General features: G+C 41.6%; 1 protein-coding gene and 1 long non-coding RNA gene across 2 annotated transcripts in view; one reads left to right on the forward strand and one right to left on the reverse strand.

Moving 5' to 3' along the window:
* The window catches only part of nAChRalpha1 (nicotinic acetylcholine receptor alpha1), a 327417-nt gene that overhangs the window by 77404 nt on the left and 227970 nt on the right, over positions 1-22043 (forward strand). The window lies entirely within an intron of this gene.
* LOC143259987 (uncharacterized) overlaps positions 2616-22043 on the reverse strand; it is a 51625-nt gene continuing 32197 nt past the window's right edge. The window contains exon 2 of the long non-coding RNA XR_013034050.1: positions 2616-2986. This is a non-coding gene — a long non-coding RNA (uncharacterized LOC143259987). The remainder of the gene's footprint in view (positions 2987-22043) is intronic.

Raw genomic sequence — 22043 nt, forward strand, 5'->3', positions numbered from 1 at the left:
TAATAAACAATTTCTTGTTATACAAATATATCCATCACACCCACCAGTTCGTAATTCTGTTTTTCAAACATTTTAAGTTCGGATTCGCGATCAACGACGCCAGAAACCCGGAAATACTTCTTTCTCGTTAAATCGAAGGAAGTTTTTAAGGTTTCGATCAGGATTAATAAACAATTTCTTGTTATACAAATATATCCATCACACCCACCAGTTCGTAATTTTGTTTTTCAAACATTTTAAGTTCGGATTCGCGATCAACGACGCCAGAAACCCGGAAATACTTCTTTCTCGTTAAATCGAAGGAAGTTTTTAAGGTTTCGATCAGGATTAATAAACACTTTCTTGTTATACAAATATATCCATCATACCCACCAGTTCACAATTTTGTTTTTCAAACATTTTAAGTTCGGATTCGCGATCAACGACGCCAGAAACCCGGAAATACTTCTTTCTCGTTGAATCGAAGGAAGTTTTTAAGGTTTCGATCAGGATTAATAAACAATTTCTTGTTATACAAATATATCCATCACACCCACCAGTTCGCAATTTTGTTTTTCAAACATTTTAAGTTCGGATTCGCGATCAACAACGCCAGAAACCCGGAAATACTTCTTTCTCGTTAAATCGAAGGAAGCTTTTAAGGTTTCGATCAGGATTGCGCCGTTTCGGAAGATCGCGCGGCGCCCACGGCGTTAATCGAGCGGCGCTAACCGGAAACTTTCGTTGAATTTTATTAACGGAGTTAGTTCCGTATAAGAGCGGGTCGCAGTTTTGATGCAACCAGTAGATATCACCGGGCATCCTGCCGCGTCTGGCTGTTTCTCCATTCCTCCCGGGATTTTTCTTCTTTTTCACCTGTTTCCAAGGCAGCCCCCGCGCCACCGCCCTATTCTCTTGTCCCGCACAGCTCTGCTTTGCATAATTTCTATCGCTGCAAGTGGAACGGAGGCGCTCGTAACTGCCACGCGCTCGCTCTGTCGCGCGTTCCGCCCGGCTCCGTGTACATTATACGTGCGCACCCTCGTTCCGAGGGTTTGCGCGGGGAAAATTGACACGGAGAAGCGGAGGGATCGCGCGCGGACCAGCGGTGCGCTGCGGTACGGTGCGGTGCGGTGCGGCGCGGTGCGGAGAGGAGATGAGAGGAGAGGAGAGGAGAAGGAGGAGAGGAGAGGAGAGGAGAGGAGAGGAGAGGAGAGGAGAGGAGAGGAGAGGAGAGGAGAGGGGAAGAGAGGAGAGGAGAGGGGAAGAGAGGAGAGGAGAGGAGAGGAGAGGCCCGGTCGTGTATGCGCGAGCGTGGGTGTGCTCGTACCCGGTCGTCCGTGAGCACATCCGGATACTTATTAGCGAGTAAATACGGGTCAACGGTATAACGCGGGGGACGGTTTTATCCGTTTCTCCGCGCTGTTTATCTATATTCCCGCGGCGAAAAAGGCCGCCCTCGAGCGGATAAGCTTTCGGGTATTAGAAACGGCCGCACGGAAACGGAGAGCTCGCGCGAGGAACGCAGGGAAATTCCAGCGAGCTCATCCATCACCTGGACCCACCGATGCGCGAGACTTCGTTCCGTGCTGGAACGCTTCGCAGGACTTGCAGTTATTTAATTTATCGGAAATTAATTAGATTCACTTAACTTGGCCGCCGACCGTGCAGCCTCCCGCCTATCTACGATCCACGATTTCGACTGCGATTCGAGCGATTAAACTCGAATGCCCCCCGTCGCGACTGTATACGAGTGCGTCGTGATTAATCACGTCGCCGGGATTTATGGCATCCCGAATATTTCGAAGCGTGTTAACAATTCGAGGAATCGTGGACGCGACCATTTTTCAGCTGTACGTTCCGGGTGATCTTGGACGCGGCGCGGGATTCGATCGGATCGGACGATTCGAATCCCGGACGGTTGTGTTCGGACATTTTCAGTTCATCCATCTAGTCGCGGTAGTTAGCGGTCGACATTTTTATGGGATTTAAAATGTGCTCTTGCGCGACGTTCAGAGCCGAGCTTCGACGCGCGGAGCGCGGGGAGAAGAAATGTATCCGTGGTTCTGTACGAGCCAACGCTCGCCAACGCGAATGCAGCGAAGCGATCTTCGTTGCGCTCGTGAATAATCATATTTAGAAACAGAATGATCCAAAAATTGAGCAGGAGATTAATTTCAAGCGAACGAATATTAAGAAGATGAAATAGTAAATAATAGAAGATCACAACGCGCAGCTTGTTCACATTGTCTGATAAACAATGTTGTATGATTGTAGTTAATCTATAGAAATTTTATAATATTTATATGCAATATAATAATTGACCCGAAACGAAATAATTAAGTTCGATTTATTCTCCTGAACGTCAGATAAGGTTTTTTTTAAAAAAAAACGGCTCAAGATATCCTGGGATTTCTATTACGACATATTCATCAGTTAGTATATTTTGATATTATATAAACATTTCTTGCAAAAAGTTCCGGTCTTCAGAGTTATTTAACAAAATATGTAGTCGTATATGCCCATATATGTAGCTCACATATGCGAAATGATCGCTACGAATTTTCAGACACTAAGGCAAAATTAATGAAAAAATGTTTCGGATAAAGGTTACTCGGTATTCGACTAACAATAAATTGTGTTAATGAAACTCTGCATAAAAGTGTTTATTCGATAAGAAATGAAGGTGACAACAATTTTTTTTAGAAAATCATATAATTTTTTGTATGCAAATCGATGCATTTTTGTATTTCCTTCGACAAATTATTAAGGCATTTTGGTCGAAAATTGATTAGTTTAGAAGTTACGATTTTTATCGCGAACGCCCATATAAGCACCCAATTGTGCGCCGGTCCAGTGAGCGTTGATTTTACACGTTTGGCGGTGGTCGCTGCGCGTCGAAGCTCGGATGTTCGCGTCGCGCTAGTGGGTTTCGGCCGTAATACAGCGCAATTTCGCTGTTGAGTCGTTGATGGCGACGCACTACAGTACAGAATGCGCCCAAAAGCTGTAACAAATATTTTCTGATTTCAATTGCATATCTGTGCCTAATTTTTTGATTTGATACAGTGATGGTTTTTATTTTATTTAAATTAATTTTTTAATAACATCTATAAGTAACGATTTAATTATAAAATATAAATACTACACGTATATTACATATACAAAAACAAATATTACACATGCAAGTACAAATGTTCAATATATAGGGTGTCCCAAAATTATGGTATTTCCGGGAAATAAGAGGTTCCTGAGGTCATTTGAAGTAACTTTTTTCTTAGCGAAAATGCGATCCGCGGTTTCGTTTACGAGTTATCGACGAAAAACAGCGACCAATAAGGCGCGAGCTCTCCTGGCACGACGCGGCCGAGCCAATGAGCCGAACAGGGCTCCGACCGCTCGTTGGCTGGGCCGCGACGCGCCGGTCGAGCTCGCCTCTCATTGGTCAATGTTTTTCGTTAATAACTCGTAAACTAAGTCGCGGATTGCATTTTCGCTAAGGAAAAAGTTGTTTCACATCACCTCAGCAACCTCTCATTTGCCAGAAATACCATAATTTTGGAACACCCTGTATAATGATATAAACACTCTAGTGGTGTTAATAATTCTGGAAATCACTCGAACTAATCGAATAGCAGCTAATAGTAGCTAATTCTTTTCGCATGTTAACGCTTTCTTCTACTTGCGGTACATAATTCGGCAGAACTTGATAAAATACGACTTATGCTATTAGTGACATTCGAGAAGAGCGATTTTGAAGTGTTTTCTTACCGTTTTCCAGTTTTGTTTCGTTTTCTATATTTTACACTTTTAAGGGATGCTTGCGAATTTCATTAAAGATATGATAAAATTCAGAATGAAAATAGAGAATATTAAGCGACATCAAAGTCAACAAAAGTTAATACTATCAAAATGAAATTTTACACAATTCAAATACATGGTCATCGCATTGATTCCCATAATTAGTTAACTAAATTAACAAGGCAACAACACTGTAAATAATAATTTTATATTTCTGTTATTCTTGTTTGAGATCTTGTTTGAAATCGTGTAGCTGTGTCAATAATTAATAGTAATGAAAACAAATGCTATCACATTGTGACCCAAATGTTCAATTAACCATCCGCATAGTTTATCTTTTATTTTGGGGGTCTCAATTATGAAACGGGTTTTTTTTTCAACTTATCAGCGTTATTAGGTGTCTCTCTTCTCGAATAGTGGCAGAGCAAACGATATATCCTCTGATTTTCGTTTCCTCGAGTCCTGCGCGCTGTTTGAGTAATTTGTGCTTTTATGTTCTCTGGCTTACATGTTTCAGTTAAAATTTAATTAAGGAAGCGTGTTACAGCATGCATAATGTACACACGTGAGATTCATTTATGAATTTTTAGAGCGTGGAAAGTGGCAACGGAAATTTTCATTTCGAGTCACATTGACCCATACAGCGCGCGCGAGCGATTCAATTTTTGCATATCTGAAAATTTAAATTCGCCCAACACCTCTCTCGGTGTAGTCGTAACTTGGCTTTTATCTATTTTTATGCAGCCTCGCGTTTCATACATTATTTAGGAAAGTCGTAATAAGGAAAAAATTTATTGCATCGACCGAAAGATTCGTTGCTGTTCAAGATAATGTACGGGCGTCGTAAATCTTCGTTAATGTAAGCGTTTGATAAATTTACAAGTGCTTTAAATGCAGAGCGATTCTCTCTATTCGATATGAAAATGTAGACGGTAATAATCGAGAACAAACCCGACGAACGATCTGGCAGATTTTGAAAGCGTTCAAAGTGTTCTTTGAAATTATTTAAGCATCCTTCCTGTTCCGTAACAGGCCGGTACGATTCGGCGTTGCTTCGCGCAATTTGGGAAACATCGGAAAACGCCTGGCCAAGGATTTCCCCGGGAAGCCATTAATTTGCATCCTAATCGCGAAAATCATTATTTTCACCCGAGTATGCCCCATTTACAAAGTAAACGAATTTAACCCTGTCATGAATATTTCGTCTTAATGGTAAATCCTTTAATTAATATTAATGGCGTGTTAACAAACGTTGGCATTATCTGAACTTTCATATCGAACTGCGTTAACAGTTTACACAGCTCTCGCCGTTTAATCGTAGAAGCAATTCCAATCATAACTCCGTACAGATTTAATTAGCTCGACGTTGTCTTGAACTGAGAACGTTACCCGAGTTTTACCATCGACACTCACTTCGATCTTATCGCACAAAAATTTTGAATAAACTGTTAAATAGATAAGCATATCAATATAGATCAGTATATCTACACAATCTTTTCGTGGGTAATATCTTGTAACGAAAAGAATTTATATTAAAAATGTTGTTTTTCATGGCTGACACATTATTTTAATAATATTTTATTTTACTTTCATCGGTATTTAAGTGAACGTATAAAATAAATATAAAAAATATATGTATAAAAGTATAAAATAAAACAATTGGTTTTTACTAACTGTAAGATCCAATAATGGCAGTGAAATAATATTTTCAATTTGTTTAAATGCTTATACCGTTTTGCATTTGATTTACACGTTTTTGTCATAAATGCATAATAAACTCAGAATTGCTTAGCAGAAATAAAAGAGTTGGAAATTATGTGACAGCATATTGAAATAGTTTTCACGTTTCCATATTTACAGTGGGTAAAAAAAGAATTGGCACACTTATTGGGATGCGATAATGTTTTTAAAACTGCACTAAATGACTTGAATTTTTTTTAGATGGGATTACCAGACAATGACTTCGTGGCACGTGCCATTTTTGCATTATTATTAGATGATTTCTCCAATATCAGCGAATAGCAGCCTATTTTTATTCTGTTATTAATGTAAAGCATCGCTCTTCAAAATGCGATCAAAGCGAACACCGAACTCATAATTAAAAAATGAAATGAAAACTCAACGTATTCGATTGGACACAACTCAAAAAATGTGAGAGATAAAAAAAAGTATCCTGTGACACGATTTAAGTACATACCGAATACATTAAATTCTGTAAACATGATTTATCTTCAAAGAACAAAACAATTATAAACGATGATATAAATTTAGGGCGATTTGTAGGTGGGCTACTTTGAAGCCATGCAGCCGTGTCCAAAGCGAACGAATGGTAAAAAAAGGTCGTAGTAAATAATAAGCCATATGTTTAATTGACTACTAGTGAATACATTACGCATTGTGGGGATATTTTCTAAAAACTGACTTTTTTCCGCTTTCTGTATGGAAACCGACCACTGTGCGCGACATCGACAGAAAAATATCACGAGGCAAGGCATTCACTCGTTCCTTTCGGTCGACGTGTTCATAAGAAGAAAGTGTCGCTGACGTGGTATCAGTAACCGAATCAAGAAACTCGTCGAGTCTGGTAAGCCGAGCCGAGTTGGAGGTACTAACAACGTTTCCTCGGATTTTTTCAATTTCTCGGTCGAGAATATCCCTTGACACGAAATACATCCACGGACTCGAGTAGCTGCAGTCAGAAATTTGCAATGCACCGTCTCAGAATGGGTTGCCTTAAGGCTCTCTCTCTCTCTCTGGAAAGATCATTTTCCGAAGGAATGCATCGCCGCCCGGTGATTCATTTATAAATAATGTCGAGACGCGAGTAACTTATCTGCCGAGAGAGATGGCTCTCCTCAAGCTAGCTCCCATCTTGTTTCTGTAATATTTCCATTACATTGTTTCCTCTTCCATCTCTCTCCTCGTTTCGTTCTTTCTCTATTACCCCGTGTTTTTCCATAGTTGAAGCACCAGCATTCGTTCGCTTCGCCGGAAGCTTTTCCCGTATGCAGATAGAAGCAGATTTAGCCATCGCAGACATTCAAAGGCTGTCGGAGAAAATACTGTAATCGACGTAGGCGGTGCCAATAAATCGGCCCGTGAATCGCCGACTAATGACGAGTCGGCTGTAATAGTTCCGCGATATTGCACTGTCTCGCCGATAACGAGCAATATTTCAATATGCCGGCCGTTATTGCCACCTGAAGTGACGGCTCGCGATTGTAAATCATCAAAACGCGTTGGCGTTGCTCGCGATTTCTGTCGGGCGTCGCGTTACACGGCTTCGTTAACAACGGACGACTTCGAACAAGACGTTAACGAAGTTCCGTTTCCGTTTTCACGGTTCGTCGAGCACGAGCCACCGCCCTTTTTTCCCCTCGTTTCTCGTCCTCGGGCCGCTGATATTTTCCTTCTCGCGACTTGCTTTTTGCAACGGTGTTGCCGTTTTCCGGCCACGTTTCTCGAGCATCTCGCAGCGCATTGTACGCGAATTTATAATAATTTACGGCTAGCGAAACGCAGATGTGTTAGCCGCGTTTAATATTTTCCTCCGACAATTATTTTCGAGGGAAGTTTCTCTCGTTTCGCCCCGAGACGGTTAAACGTTCCAGGAGAACGTTCGCTTCGAGTGCAGGAAAATAATAATGAACGCTTGTTCCCTACTATCGTTAAATACTTCGCTATTGTTTTTTTTTCCTCGACCTGGTACGCGAATCCAGAAGTTATGCTTGTTAAATCGGTGCAAATGAACGTTACCCTTGACCTGTACTTTCAAATGTGCTTCGGATGTATTTTCTTTCCGACGATTATTTTGCTAAATTTCAGAGTATTTTATTTTTAACGTCATTTCGATATTGTTACCTGTCACTCTGTCGGTTCATTGTTTAACTATAGGCCAGAACACTGTTGCACTCGTCTGCTCACTGGTCAGCCAATTCTATTTACAAGATTACACATGGAATTGTTCTGCTTGACTCGTCACGGACTGGCTAATTCTACTTGTCTGGCGCAGCGTCGATCGATTCTACTTGTTCCATTACACATGCTCAATTTTCATGGTTTGACTAAGGATTAGACAATTCGACTTCTCTGACCACACGTTGACCAATTTTCCTTCTCCGATTGCCTATCGACCAGTTCTACTCGTCTGGTTACACGCAGACCAATTCTACTTGTCCGGATGCACGTTGACTTATTTCACTTGCCCGACCACAGGCTGTCCCAATTCTATTTGCCTACGTGCTCTAATTTTCAATTGTTAAAGCAACGTTTAATTCGTTATCTGTTAGTCGAATATGAAAAATAGCAATGCATGTAAAGGTGTGGAAGAATATATTTATAAATAATACAAGTAGTATATATATATAATCTGTATTATAATATATTATATCTATATTATAATATGTATAAAAATACAGATAATATACAAATAATATGTACTATGTAGATTATATACTAAATAATATTAGATATAGTATTAGATATACTAAATATATAGATTAATATATATTAGATAATATTAGATATACTTTATAATAATACAGATTATAATATAGATATAATATATTATAATACAGATAATATATATATTACCTGTATTATTTATAAATATATTCTTCCACATCTTTACATGCATTGCTATTTTCCATATTTGACTTGCATAACTTACATAACTAATATTCCCCAATCAAGGAAGTATAATAAATCTAAACTATTTTTTTTTAATTTTTGCTTAGACAAATAAATAACCTTGATTTAGATGCCAGACTCGTTATTTATTTTCGCACTCGATGATAATTTCGTTCATTTTATGCATACGAGATTGAGCTCAGCTATTCTCGGTGTCCTTTTCTCAGAACTTCATTGGGCAGGAGCAAATTCAGCAATGTAAAAATAGTTCGGATAATGGCCCAGCAATTTGTAGCGACGCCTTGGAGTTGGAATGGAAACGGCGCGTATTAGTTAAATAAATTAACAAGTTACTCAAGTGCGGCACCGGAAGCGGATTCCGGTCGATCGGTTGAGTTGCGATCAGGAGCTAGACCGGGCTTGCTCGAGAAACTAAAAATCGAAAAATACGAGCACGATATCGAAAGTACAACTGGATCCGATAGGGTAGGAACTTCGGGAACCAAGCCCGCCGGTGGTAGAGATTTATCGTGGCGGTGTTCCGTTTCCGAAAATTACCAGGGCCGAGCCAGCGATCGATGGAAAGAGAAACGGGTTTATGGGTTCTGCGCGAGGGTCGACCGGTAAGAGCGTTTTCTGGTGATTAGAGTTTGACCGACCGAACCGACCGGCTGAAGTCCAATAAAAAAAAGACCAGAAGAGAAAAGGAGATCCGAAATGGGACGAGCGGATCTAGTCTTAGTCCGAGCGTTAAATACGCGTACGCGTGTACGTGTATCTAGCTGGATTTGTTCGAACGAAATGCTGCTACTTATTTTCTGCCTTCTCTGAGAAGACTAAAACTGAGAATCTACGCAATTTAATTATCGCGTGCCCGATGGACGTGGCTGTGCTAGTTCATAGCTGATCTTAATCTGTTTAATTATAAATATCGTAAAAGTGATCTTATATATAAATATAGAACTCCGTGGTTTCTACAGAGAGATACTGTCAGAATATCTGTGAAACGAACTGAGAATTCGTTAATTTATTTTCTACACTATGCATATGAACGGGACTGCTATAACACAAGGTGTCACATAATTATGTTAACACTTGCAAAAGAGCGATTCCCGAGATCATTTGAAGTAACTTTTTCCTTAGCGAAAATGCAATCCGCGGCTTTGTTTACGAGTTATTAACGAAAAACAGTGGCCAATGAGAGGCGAGCTCGCCTAGCGTTAGGCCGCCAAGCCAATCAGCGCTACTGGACTTCGACCGCTCGTTGGCTCGGCCACCTTGCGCCAACAGGGCTTGTATCTCATTGGTCACTGTTTTTCGCCAATAACTCGTAAACCAAGCCGCCGATTGCATTTTCGCTAAGGAAAAAGTTACTTCAAATGACCTTAGGAATCACCCCTTTCCAGGTGTTAATATAATTATGGGACAGCTTGTATACTACACTCGTATCATTCTTTACTATATTTATATATATTTCTTTATATTTATATATATTTCTTTATATTTATATATATATATTTCTTTATTATATTTATTTAAACGATCTCAAGCATATTTTAGTTAACGCTAAAGGTAAATATAACGATAAAGCTTCAATTGAATTTAACTGATGCGAATTAACAAATTGATTTCTTGTAGAAAATTAGTTTCATTCTCGATTCAAGTACCTCGATGTTAGGGTAATGTGCATAGGTACAATTTGAACATCTTTCGGTCAGAAGGGAAAGTTAGGAAAATATAGACGTGGATGAAAATAATTTGCTAATGAAACTCGGAAGATCGTTCCCCCGATGAAAAAGCAACGAGTTAGGAGCTTGCGTAGATTTATCGATGAGCCGAACACATTAAGATTCATTCTGGAGGAACGGGAATAGTGTGGGAAAACGGCAGCCGGCGAGTATCGATCGACGAGAGGAATCCGTTGGGCAATCAAGCTCGCCATATAAACGGCACAGTTGTTAATCGTTACTGTGGCCTGTCTGTGGAATGGGCATCAGCGACCGTTCGCCTTAGATTTATTTTCCACGTTCGGCACGTATCAAGTTGGTTTCCTCCCAATCTTTTAATTCGCTGGTTCGGGACACGGGAACGCGGCTCCAGTTCCGATTTATATTTGTTCTTCGGCGAATACGTTACGATATTCGTCTGGTATTATATTAGGATTGGTTGCTAAGGGAATTTAAAAATAGGAGGAAAGAGAGAGAGAGAGAGAGAGAGAGAAGATTGAGCCTGGAAGAAAGCAGAAATCTATTTTTTAAAATGGACTAACTCTGTCGAAATTCAACCAAAATGCTGGAATTTCTTTGAGATGTTAAATGATATAGTAAAGCAATTTTTGAAATATTTTGGTGAAACGTGAAATGAAAATAAACGAATGACGTTTTTCAACTTTCAAAGCGTAAGTTAGTTCGAATTTTTAAATAGTTAGTCTAACAATAAATAAGATAGGCACGATAGATATAGGAAGTACAATGATGTTCACTTGAATAGCCCCGCTTATTTTTTAACGTACACGTAGATTATACGGAAGGCAAAGGTTTCTATTTTATATAGATTATTTTTATCCTTGCCTGTAAATTACGAAGCGTTCGTATCAGACAAAATTAGACGTCACACGAAAAGCTTCGCTTTAAGAAATGAATGAAAATATACTTGCAAATTGAAATTTTATATTGATTTGTAGTTTGAATGTTTGCGATTATTTTTTGTGATTCCAAACGTTTGACGAAGGAGCGAATCATCGGCAGTTCGCTGAAAAATATACGTTTCACCGTAAAATATTTGCTACTCGATCTGAGTCGCGCCGAGTCGACTAATCTCGAAACGCTCGGATACAGCCTGACTGGTACGCAACGTCTTTGCGAAGTTAGGGAAGTTCGAACAATTAGGCGTGCAGGTTGCTTGGCAATGCATGCAGCTCGATTCCAGGATTAGAACTTCGAAGTTCCGCTTCACAATTTTCCGCTCGGCCTGCGCGGATCGTTTTCATCTCCGAGCGAACCGAACGACTTGCCGCATTGCAATGATCTTTCACTTACCTCCATCTTGTCGTCGAGGTAACTTCGAATTAGGTTCCACCGTATTTTATTTACAGAAAACTATATTTTTACAATAGATTTTATAGAAAGTCGCATCCAATTTCGCCGTGCATCTGGAGACCTTGAATTCTAGAGTGGGCTTCTCCTTCTTTTTGCAGGAGGAGATCGTAGTTACAGCGTTTGATTGTGGAATAATCTGGGATAGTTTGATTAGGGTTCCGGGAGACTAGGCTATCGCCAGAGGCTAATAAACAGGCAACTGTAATTTGAGGAGTTAGATGCTCGTTAGAATTTAGAGATAAGATTTGGAGTTAGATTCGACTCCTACGTGATTTTCGTGTTTGGAAATTTTCACTTGAAATGTTCAACGTTGAGGGAATTGATTTATCAGTGATGACCATAAGTAATTTCGACAATTTATTACAAATAAATACACCAAGTGTTATCTTCTCTTTGTTTTGTACTTTTAACAGGTAGTATTTCATTTTCTAAAAGTCTCTCACAAATACTGTATTTATTAATATTATTTCATACTATTATTATTTATTTTCATTGTATTAAGACTATACGTCTCTCACAATCCTGGTTTGACATGGCATTTTCATTCGTTTATTACAATTTCTTTGGTTTCAGCATTAAACGATCTTTACTGTTTTTCTAATTAATTATGCTTGAGGTATAAAAATAAATAATTACTGTGGTGCATGAAAAATAGATTTCGTATGGATATGAAAATGAGTTTTATTCGACCTCGTTCTTTTTTAGTCCTCTAAGCAGGAAGCTCACCGTGTCAACTTCACGTTTTTTATTCATTGGCGTCTGACCGCTTCGCATATGCCATATATACATAGTTATTACTAATATTTCGTGTTTTCATCTATTTCAGATTTTTTAAATCTTTTTCCATTATTATCGTCCACTTTATTTGCCGGCTAGTATACCTACGATGGAATTCTTTTTGTTGCAAACAGTATGTCGATGTTTAGGTATTTGGATCTCTCTGGTTTTGCATTCTTATTGAATATTTTTACAGAATTTCACTATATATATATATGTGGAGTTTTGTCTTCTCAATGTATCTTCCCTATATAACTTGTTGGCATCTTTTGATCCAATTTCCCTACGCAACTTTTTGTAATTGTAATTGCCCGGATGACCGACGGTGTACGAACTGATCTCGAAGTGTAGTTTAGTAGACGTCGACAAATGATGTAACTAGTATCACATCGGAATTAGGATTATTGCGGAATTATTATTATCCCGGAATTATTGCTACATCGATGCTAAGGGTCGACGGAGTCGGTCAAGCGTGTAATGCGGCACGTGCCGCGAATGCCCGGAAGGCAATACAAAGTGGTCTGTTTGGGTGTGAGTCAGGTAAAAAAAACGCGGAGCTACAAGGTACATGTAAGTGATAAGTACTAAGTACGTGACCGTCGAATCGTGCCATGTGGCTTCCGAATTGCCTTCGAATAAAGGCACGTGGCCTCCGAATTACCTTTGAATAGTGGCATATGTCCTCCGAATTGCCTTCAAATAGTGGCACGTAGCCTTCGAATTGTCTTTGAATCATGGCATGTGGTCTCTGAAGTATCTTCAAATTGTGACACGTGGCCATCGAATTACCTTCGAATGGTAGCACGTTTCCTCCGAATTGCCTTCGAATCGTGGCATGTGGTCTGCGAATTGCCTTCGAATCGTGGCAAGAAATTAGAAATAAGAAAATTTTTATTCTAGCCTGGAAGAAAGCAGAAATCTATTTTTTCAAATGGACTAACTCTGTCGAAATTCAACCAAAATGCTGGAATTTCTTTGAGATGTTAAATGATATAGTAAAGCAATTTTTGAAAAATTTTGGTGAAACGTGAAATGAAAATAAACGAATGACGTTTTTCAACTTTTAAAGCGTATTCATATTAACGTACACCGGCATGTTGGCCACTGCCTTTTTTTGCCGAAATGATATCTGTCACGAAACACAAGATGGCAGCGAAGAGATTTTTTCCCACCCTTATCGGCGAGTCAAATCTTTCTGTGTTTTTGAACAAAATCTGTATAATCCTTTTTACTCGATCCTTTTTACTTCCTGTTTGCTGATATTTTTCAATAATGTTCCATTTTCTTCTTAATGCAATTGATAATTGAATGGAAACCTCGAATAAAGGTCCATGTTACTTTTTGATCGGAGCTCGGTTCACAGTGTAGTATGATTCTATTATATACTTCAGTGTACACTAGTTCCGAATACAGTCATTTCTCCCAGAAATGCCAAATTTCGGGTTGCTGTGAGTTTCCCTGTGCTAGTTCTACGCCTGCGTAATTTTTTGCTACGTCGATGGTAAGGGTCGACGGAGTCGGTCAAGCGTGTGATGCGGCACGCGACGCGAATGCCCGGAAGGCAATACAAAGTGGTCTGTTTGGGTGTGAGTCAGGTAAGAAAAACCGCGGTGCTACAAGGTACGTGATAAGTACCATGTACGTGACCGTCGAATCGTGGCACGTGTCCTCCGAATTGCCTTCGTATCGTGGCAAAAAATTAGAAATAAGAAAGTTTTTATTCTAGCATTACTACGTAATCATATTAATGTACACCGGCATGCTGACCGTTGCCTTTCTTTGCCGACTGCCCCGAGTTTCTCTAAGAACGCTCCGCGAGGCTCGAAGAATCGTGACTTGTTATTCTCAGATCTGTATTTCAATTACTGTATTTCACATCACCCTAAGCTATTTTTCATGAAACATGTTTCACGATGAACAGACTTCATTACATTTATATCTATAAATATTGGGTAGTGGTCAGAACCCTAGGTTTCATCATGCACTTCAACATTAACTTTATCAGTCAAGTTCGTGGTCGAGAATATCAAGTCCATAATTCGATGTTGTATTATTATAAATTCGAACATACGTACTGGATTTTGCGATCTGAAAAAACGCATATATTAATTCTATCGAAACTGTTAAGAAATCTTTCTCCATTTAAGTTATTTTCCGAGCAATTCCAATTTAAGTGGTGATCATTAAAATCGCCCACGAAGATCGTACGATTGTTATTAATATTTGTTATTAATGAACACCGGCATGCTGCCCGCTGCCTTTTTTTGCTGACTGCCCCGAGTTTCTCTAAGAACGAGCCACGAGGCTCGAAGAATCGCGAAGATTCTCAGATCTGCCGATTTTTCAATTTCGACCTCGGAACATTTCTGCAAGAAATGATTGTAATAGTCAAAAAATGATCACAGGTTTGTTCTAATTTTGGCTATCGACGGGTTCCAATCTTCGCAACAATCTTGAAACGTTCTGACGCCGACTTCTTCCTTCCTGAACCACCTGTATGTGCGCGTTGTTTCCAAACGGAATTACGTTTAACGAAGTCGCTGGTTGCTTTTATGTACACTTTAATAATATAGTACAGTTATGGTCTTAGCGATGCGTTATTTGCGTTCTATCTGCGTTCTTAGAGTTCTGGCCGTTCTAACAGTTCTGGTGGTTCTAGCAGTTCTGGTGGTTCTAACAATTCTGGTGGTTCTAACAATTCTGTCTAACGTTCTAGGTGCCTTTCCGCTTGTCACCTCGGTTTTTTTGTTGATTGGTGTATGGTGGGTTTTGGTGGAGGAAATGAAACGTTTTTGATTGGAGATGGGTGTGTCGGAAGGAACTTGAAATGAGGAGTGGGAAACTGTTCGAAAGTTCGGGTTGTAAATTTTCCGTTTTGGGAAATATGGAATTTATGAGTCGTGTTGTCCGTTCGTCGGGTCGAAGGGTATTTTCGTTCGGGTGCATTTCTTACTGTCGCAGGTATCGCTTAATTGCTCAAGGGATGGCCAGGGACGTTCGACCTTCGGTGTTGCCGTCGCAACACCACCATTGATATATACGTGCCTCGGTTCTACGACGAAAGGAGTCTAACGTATTCGCGACGAACCCTGCTCCGTATCCGGCATTTAAAGGTCTCTCCCTTAACGCAACTATTTTACGGAGGGCAGTGCCTTTCAATTAAACGCCGGGAAGCCGACTCCTGCCGGTGGTGGCCCTTTCACACGAAAGATTTTGCGTCGCGTCTTTCCTCCGTGTCTCGGTCCGGGCTTTCATCCGCGACAGAGGAGGAGCGTCTCGGCGAGAGCGAAACCGATGTCGCCAAGCGGACAATTTAAAGCAACGTCGAACTAACCCGCCGCCGTCGCCGCGAATAAACCAGCCCTCGATTCGTTAACGACGCGAATTTCCATCGCTCCGTGCGAAAAGAAGCGAAGCTTAGGAAGCGCACAGTCGCTTTTGAATCGGCCTCGCTCTCGTACGATCACAGCCGGTTGTTCAACGGACTTTTTCAAGCTCGCTCACTAATTTGCCGTATTAAAAAAACCGGCGGATGGAAAGGGTAGAGTGGGAGAGGGAGGGGACGCTGGAAACGGAACGGCTAGAGACTGGGACTGAGAGCGAAAGAGAGAGAGAGAGAGAGAGAGAATGGAAAGAAGCCGCGTGTCATTAAGCCTCGCTGCTTAATTGGGTTAATGAGGCGATGGACCAGCCGCATGAAATGACAGGCAAACCTCCGTTATTCGAAGGATTCGCTGCTCCGGAAAATTCATTAGGAAAAGCTTGTGCGCCCGGTGATCGCGTAAACGCGGCGCGGGTGGACTCCTCGCGCTTCTTTTTCCATCGCGTTCACGAATTCGCATCGGCGAATTTGCGCGTTCCACAGCACGAGCGTTAAATCGGCGATCAATCGGCGGTCGAAAGCGTCCGCGCGCGCGCACGCGATTTTGCCGCCGCGCCGGAAAAGATGCACCCGCAGCAGCGTATCGCGCCGAGAAGGAACGTCTTCTGATGGGGGGAAACGGGTCGACGAGGAGAGTGGTTTCCCCTTTCGCCGAGCCAAGAAAACAGGCTCTCGTTTCTGCCTCGCGAAATGACACTTGCAGCATACATTGAACGCCCGCAGGAAATCCTCTGAAAGCGTATTCGCGGTCGGAACACCCCGGCGTACGCGTGTACAGACGCTGAGAGCCGTTGAAATATCTTCCCCCGAATACGCTGCTGTGCGTCAGTTGCAAAGCCGATATTTCAGCGGCGCCCGCGTATAAACACGGGTAAAAGGACCGTTTCGCGTCCTCGCCTCGCTCCACCCCCGCACCCTTGCCAGCCTCTCGTCCTTCCGCCCCACTCTCACTCTCTCTCCCTCTCTTTCTCTCTCTCTCGCTCTTTCTCTGTCCCGGCCTCCACCGAATTTCGATTCCTATCGCCCGAAGTCAGTTGCAGCGCACACTTTAAATCTCGACGCCGCAACACACCGAGCCGCACACATCACGCTCCGTCATAACGTGTCGTAACGCGCGCGAAATTTCGCGAACATTCGAGCCAGTCGCGCCCTGCGACTCCCGTCCAGAGCCAGCCGAAGCGTGGCTCTCGTGTCTCGTTTTTTGTTTCGCTGCGTCGGTCGATCGATTTATCGATTGCTTCAACAAATACTCATTATTGCGTGCAGCTGAAATTTCGCTCTTTGTACTTGGGGAGAGCTACCACGGATCAGCTAACTCTAATGCACCTGTTCGCAAAATATAAAATGATTCAATGCTGGTAACAATGATTCCATTTAATCTGGTGTTCGTAAGGCGTGGTGTCACGGAACGCAATGATGTTAATATTTTACTCTATTTATACTTAATAGGCTTTTCAATCACCGAGTCGCGCGTGATGCTTGCATTACTGAATATTATAATAAAATAAAATTTAATATTATTTGCTTCAGTCGAATATTTCTATATGTATTGTACGTAGAATTGTCAAGCACTACGCGACACTCTAATTTGATTGACATGCTTTATTGAATAAAGCATGGATTAGCAAGCCGTACAGAGTTTTCGTGAACGTGAAAGTTCGTTGATTTCGAGTAATTAACCAGTTAGTTGCGGCGCATCCTTTTCCCTCGTCAAACACAGAGCAAGTGTCGTTGTTCAAATATTAGATCAACAAGGCGGTTTTATTTTATGAAATTAACAATTTTATTATTAATATTTACTTATTCGCTTGACACAAATAATAAACGAAAAACGCAGGAGAAGTTAAAGTTAAAAATAATAAAAACAAGTTAAAAAGTAAAATTGCTGCTGTAGAGTGGTATTCGGCAAAGCGAGGAACGATACATAATGGCATTTTGCACGTCGAACACCAATGTGAACATATCGTAATATTCTTTTCTAATCTTATTTTTATAACAATGTAGGATTCGAGTATAGAATTTGCCTCAAAATATTCCAAACATTTTGAATTTTCAGAATATGTTTTTGTTTTCACTAAAATTACGAAAATTTAAATAGCCAATGGTCACTACTTTTTACGCGCGACGAGTATACTCGTCACGGCACAAAATACTGCCGCTTCTCCATGACGAATATACTCGCCATGACAGAAAATACTGCCACTTTCCCATGACGAGTATGCTCGTGAAAACACAAAATACTGTCACTTCTCCACGACGAGTATATTCGTCAAGACACAAAATACGTCAAACACAGCTAACTGGTTAAGGGAACTCGCTATTTTGAAGGGAGATCACTACTTTTTACAAACGACGAGTATACTCGTCACGACACAAAATACTGCCACTTCTCCATGACGAATATACTCGCCATGACAGAAAATACTGCCACTTTCCCATGACGAGTATGCTCGTAAAAACACAAAATACTGCCACTTCTCCACGACGAGTATATTCGTCAAGACACAAAATACGTCAAACACAGCTAACTGGTTAAGGGAACTCCCTATTTTGATGGGAGGTCACTACTTTTTACAAACGACGAGTATACTCGTCACGACACAAAATACTGCCGCTTCTCCACGACGAGTATACTCGTCAAACACAGCTAAACTGGTTAAGGGAACTCCCTATTTTGATGGGAAATCACTACTTTTTACAAACGACGAGTATACTCGTCACGACACAAAATACTACCGCTTCTCCACGACGAGTATACTCGTCGAACACAGCCAACTGGTTAAGAAAATTCGAGAGCTCGAAAGATCGATCGTTAGTCGATTTGAAATTCGATCGGTATGCACTTGCGGAGAACAGAGAAAGGAAGCGCTTACAACTTACGATTGGAGGTTGCCGTTCCATTGCCGTTTCATTGCCGTTCCGTTGCCGTTTTCCCGGCTCGTCGTACGAAAAACCCGGACGGCCGAGAGGCAGGTAGATCGTTGAAAACGGCATTCGCGTGTCAAGTGTGGGATAATCCAATAATAGCGGGCGCGCGAGAAGGGCCGACAGAATGGCCGAAAGGATGGAGTGCGAATCTATTCAGATGCGAACCGTAGAGAATGGACACGGGTCGTCGAACGAAGAACACAATGGGAAGCAATCCGTGTGATCTACGGGAGATGGGCTCGCGCCGACGACAATCTCGATCCATATGGATAAACTAATTCAAGGCGTCTCCTTATACAGGGGTACATCGCGGTTTCGCATTACAATGCGAAAGGCTTCTGGTGGATGTCGATTCAATCGGAGGAGTTACGTCTCGCCGTCTCCTACGGTTCTCTCGTTAACCGAGCGCAGCGGTGGCAACGGCCACCGGAAACCAAGATCCGTACTTTCGAGGACGTACTGTAAAACTTCGAAACGGCTTCCATATTTCTGCCCGCCGAGCGAGAGAACGTTGTTAACTCGTCGCTGGTTCCGCGGCTCCGAGTGCCGAGTCAACGAGTTCCGATCTTGCAAAGCGTTTCTACGGAGCCGAACGACGATGCTCTCGCCGAATTCAAAAGGCTCCGGCCACAGTTTCGCAAATTGTATCGTCAAACACAGCCGGCCACGTTACTCGAGTTCGAGTCTGGAGATAATAGCTCTCGACGTACACCGCTGTCAGCCGCAGGACCATCGACCGATAATTTTTTACGTCTGTTACCGAGGAGCGTACAGAGATTCGCTGACCAAGTATACTTTCGAACGTTTTATTGTATGTAGTATGCAGTATGCAGCGACGCTGCACCGGCACCCGAAGCCTGTTGAGACTCGCTTTGTGTCTGCACCAGTCGGACACGATAGTTTTCACGCCCTATTGACCCTTTACATTCTGAGACACGAATGATGATTATTATAACATGTTACAACGTTATCTTTCATTAGTAAAGTTCCCGTTTAAAAAACTGTTAAAGGGGTAACTGTTGTACGAGTCGCAAGTAGACCGCGGATATTTAGGGAAAATCAAATTTTCCCGAGGCGATTGTGAAACAGAAATAAATACTGTCAGAAAATAAATTATTTATTAGTATAAAATTTGTTGTAAAATTAATACCATGTCTTAACAATTTTGTGTACCAGCTACGCATTTTTGTCATAATTGCATAAAATCCGCAGTCTAGTCGTAACTGGTTTACTTGTTCCATTTTAGTAAAAATTCATTTTCTGTTTCTGTTAATAACCCTTTCAACGACTTGCCAAATGCCTTCTCCAATATTTCGCACTCTTCCCAGCACTTGGTTTCATTTTTCGTCGCAGAATTGAACGCAAGTTAACCAAACTGCGTTCGACTTATTTGCCGGTTAAAGACAAATCACGAATCGAGTAGAGCTAAAAATATCTTTGATAAAATTTAACCAAATGATTAGGCTGGCGCAAGGTGGCTGAGCTGATCTCTCCTCTCATTGGTCACTGTTTTTCGTTAATAATTCGTAAACAAAACAGCTTATTGCATTTGCGCTAAGGAAAAAGTTACTTCAAATGACCTTAGCAATCGCTTATTTTCCGGAAGTACCATAATTTTGGGATACCCTGTGTATGTATTTGTCCCCGACTGTACATGAGAACAAAGGTGGGTTCATTCGGATGCGAATAGCGTGTGAAATTAGAAAATTCCGGGAACTTTTTCAACACACCTCGTATTTTCGTCTTCTCCTTCTTCTTCGTAGCTTCCATCCTCTTTTCTCCAACTCGTCAAAGTTTAGCCCCATCCCATCTCGCCTCTCTCTCTCTCTCTCTCTCTCGCTCTCTCTCTCTCTATCGTTATTATTCTCTTTGTTCCGGTTGCTTGAGTTCCGATCGGATTTGCGAGAGCACCATGGCGCAAACAGGATTCGCCGGTGTCGCGTCGCTTTCGATCCGAAACGGTGTCGCGGCTCGCAAACAAAACCGGGGGTCCGTTGAAAAGGGCTGCACATAATAAAGTATTATGCTTACGCACGATAAAACATTGACCGTGTTCATTGTCGTAATACAGCGGTTACACGGATAGTTAGTTTCTCATTCGGACTAAACAGTCGACCGCCACGAGTGCAATTTGTGAAACGGTCCGCCGTTTCCAACGCTCGACCGTGCGATGCTGCGACGCGTCGCGACGGCCAAATGGATGCGGGACGCGTTCCGTTTCCCCGGCAAAATGTTGCCGTTCAGCAGCAGCCGCGCCATTTGAATAATTATAATCCATAAAGGACGGCGTTTGTCATTCCTTTCGGTGAACCGGTCGTTGTCCTGACCACACCGTTGAATTCGAATCTCCGGTACGTCACGGGCCCTCGTTTGCAGTCTTTTGCTCCGCCGATCGTACACGATGCTCTATCGTTATTCCACGTACGGCGAAGAATTAATCCGCGCCGCGGCCGTTGTTCGTTCGTTGCAATTTATAACGAGTGCTCGCAGCGTTTTCGCGTGATCCAATAAAGCTCGACACGCCGCGCCGGAAACCGTTCCGATTGTTAGCTGACGCGCCCTGCCAGCTTTCCACGGATCCGCTTCTCAAAAGCTGGTCGCGGGGCTTGCGCAATTCGCAGACTCGTTGTCGAATCTGATCGCGATTTCATCTGGATCACTATGAAACAGTGGTTCCCGCGTGTGTCCATCTCCTTTTGGATTTGCCGAATTACCAGTGACAATGCCGACCGACTTTTTTCTGGATACCAAAGTTTTGTGACTAGACTGCGGATTTTCAATATAAATTGGTATCATTATGAAACTGTGGTGCTTCATGAATACCTTTGACGAGATTAGTTTCATCCGTTTCATGAACGATTTTAGTAAACGAACGTTAACGTTGCGCGTACCAGATGAAACAAGTGCCACTTTGAACTATGCGGGGTTAATTATATCCCGAATATTATCTACCCGCGAATATATAATTTCAATAACGAAACACGGTAAAATGGTGGTTCATCGTTATTTTAACAAGAACAGGCCCGAATAAAACAAACATCGACGTTTCAAAAATAAACGATTGGTAGTAATAACGAAAACGTAAAAATTTGTCCACTTTTAACTAATATCGCGGCACGACGCGGCAATGTTTTATCTTCAATTACTCAGAAACCCGGACTGTTCCCGTGTACTTCTGTAAGAAAATATTGCAATTTTAAAACCGCTGGGGTTAATAATACTTTGAGTAGAGGTAGAACTTCAAAGAGTAATTGGACCTTTTAAATCTTTTCGCACAGATTTACAAGTCCGAAGTTTCTGGTTCGATCAAAGTTCTCATTCCTTTCCACTTTACACAATTCATACGTGAGTTACTATTCTCCTGGAAATAACAAGTAAATTAATTCTTTGCACTCGAAGCTATTTTAACTGTAAATCTAAAATAATTTGTCTGATTTATAGTATTATAT

The sequence above is a fragment of the Megalopta genalis genome, chromosome 8 (assembly GCF_051020955.1).
Source record: "Megalopta genalis isolate 19385.01 chromosome 8, iyMegGena1_principal, whole genome shotgun sequence".
NCBI classification, from domain to species: Eukaryota; Metazoa; Arthropoda; class Insecta; order Hymenoptera; family Halictidae; genus Megalopta; species Megalopta genalis.